Below are 2,350 nucleotides of genomic sequence, written 5' to 3' on the forward strand. Positions count from 1 at the left end.
TATATATATATATATATATATATATATATATATATATATATATATATACATATGCCGAAGAAACATATCTCTTTCGTTTATTTTAGTATATATTCTCATATCTAAATAAATACAAATGTTATTATTGTATAATAACATATTTTTTATTCAAGTCCGTATCGTAATTGTTTGGGAGAGATTCTTTAGTTTATCACGCACACTTTCTAATTTGTGTCATCTTCAATATATGATTTGAGAAGGTTTTTTTCTCAAGTTAGTCAATTTCTATTTCTTTGTCTGATGCATCTCAATTTAGACGTACCTAATCTAGACGCAGCAGATCGCGTCTTCTCACAGGCGCGGTAATCACGCGTTGCGTTGCACGTGCTATTTTAGTCTTTTCTTTTTTTCCTGCTCTCACCGCAACGGCAAAGGATTCGTTCACGATCGGCGGTGTTGCAAAACGCTCCCCGGGGGGACGTTGTCCTTGTACGGTTGTATGAGGAGGTCTCATGGGAAAACGTGAGATCGGAATGCGGTGGAAAAGGGGGTTTTCCGTGCACACACGTATATATCCAAGTTACACACGACACGACATCCACCCCCGCCAGGCCTCTCTCTTTCTCTCTTTCTCTTTTCTCCGTCTACCCTTTCAGGTCGGTGGTGCGGCAAATCAGTCGTTCTTACAGGAACACGATGGTCGACGACGTTGAAAGCGGTGGTGGCTGTTAAAGAGGAGGGTTGTAGGTTGGAGGGAAAGAGGTAGGTGAATGGGGTGCACGAGGAGGAGGAGGAGGAGGTGGTTTGATCGTATGGTACCACGATGTATTTAATCTGCAGGCCGCTATATGGTCTTGGTTATTCATGGTGGTCGGGTGATGGGGTTCTAGTGGGGGCATGGTGTACCGCTACGAAGGGTGGTGGTGTGGTGGTGTGGGGTGGGGGCGAGATATTGATCAAAACCTACCCTGGCACCAACCCCCCCCCCCCTACCGCCTCTCCCTCTCACCCCCTCGCTTCATCCAACCCCACGGCACCCCTTCCTCCCTCTATATCTCCCTTGCCTCCTCCCTTGACTGAGCCGAGCGCAGCCAGTGACTCTCACGCGGGAATATTTCGACCGATATTTTGTTCATTGCAAATTACGTTATCGTATACAATTTTCCGTACACAATTCTCCGTAAAATTATTCTAATAAAGTAGTATAGTTTTGTATATATAAGATAATGCATATTTATTAAAGCGTTTGTCTAAACTCTATCTAACGATGTGGGATTTTCGCACAAGATTTGTTTGAAGAACACGAAAGTAATAATAATATTTTAAATTATATCTTGTGTAACATGAAAAATAATAATAATGAATAATGATATTTGATGAGATAAAGATGCATTACTCTGTATATATTGATATATAGAGTGTATGCGAGTTAATTTATATTAAAATAAGGAATATTAATTATTTAATTACTAAAATAAATATTAAGTGTGATTTACAATTTTTTACAAACGTCGACTTTTATTAATTATATTAAGCAGCATCGGAGCTAGAATAATGAATTGTTATTAATATGTGAAAACCCGGCTACCCCGAGATCGCAGTTTGCTTTCGCTTGAATTTTTCAAAGCTATTTTACGTTCTATAACGATTGCGTTAATTTACCATTAACGCGTTCGAACATGGTTTTAGGCAGTGTTAGTATGTAAATCCGCGAACTACATTTACATTGGTTTCGCTGCAGCCCACGCGACGGTGCTCATATTTACGTAAGTTTAACTTTGACGATATCTACGAGTTCTGATAACTTTTATTCAAATATCATAAAAGTTATGTGTTTTCTTAATATCATGATTTCATCAAAATTATGTAATTTGGATACAAGATTCTACAAAAGTATATTTTAATATACTTTTAACATCAAAATACTATAAAGTATATTAAATATATTTATTTACGAAATCTTGAAATTATCTGTGATTTATATTTTTTTCTAATTATGATTGCGCACATATGTATCGTATGTAATAAAAAATTTTGCTACATTATTCCGCTCTTTCAAGAGTATTTAAAAGTAGATAATTAGGAAAATTATTTTACATGACAATCGATCCTTGATCTCTCAATGTCGTAAAATACAAAAATAAATTACCACTTTATTCATGTTGCATCGGATATTTAAATATTCGAAATAACGAAGACAAGAATTCGAGACATTGATCTCCGGCCGACAAATTTTAACTCGGTTCGCAGTTGCTCGCGCAAAACCTCGAAATTACAGGCGAGCCCACGTATCGTGCACGCCCGTGTGTGTGTGTGTGTGTGTGTGTGTGTGTGTGTGTGTGTGTGTGTGTGTGTGTGTGTGTGTGTGTGG

Source organism: Atta cephalotes, assembly GCF_000143395.1.
Source record: "Atta cephalotes unplaced genomic scaffold scaffold00089, whole genome shotgun sequence".
NCBI classification, from domain to species: Eukaryota; Metazoa; Arthropoda; class Insecta; order Hymenoptera; family Formicidae; genus Atta; species Atta cephalotes.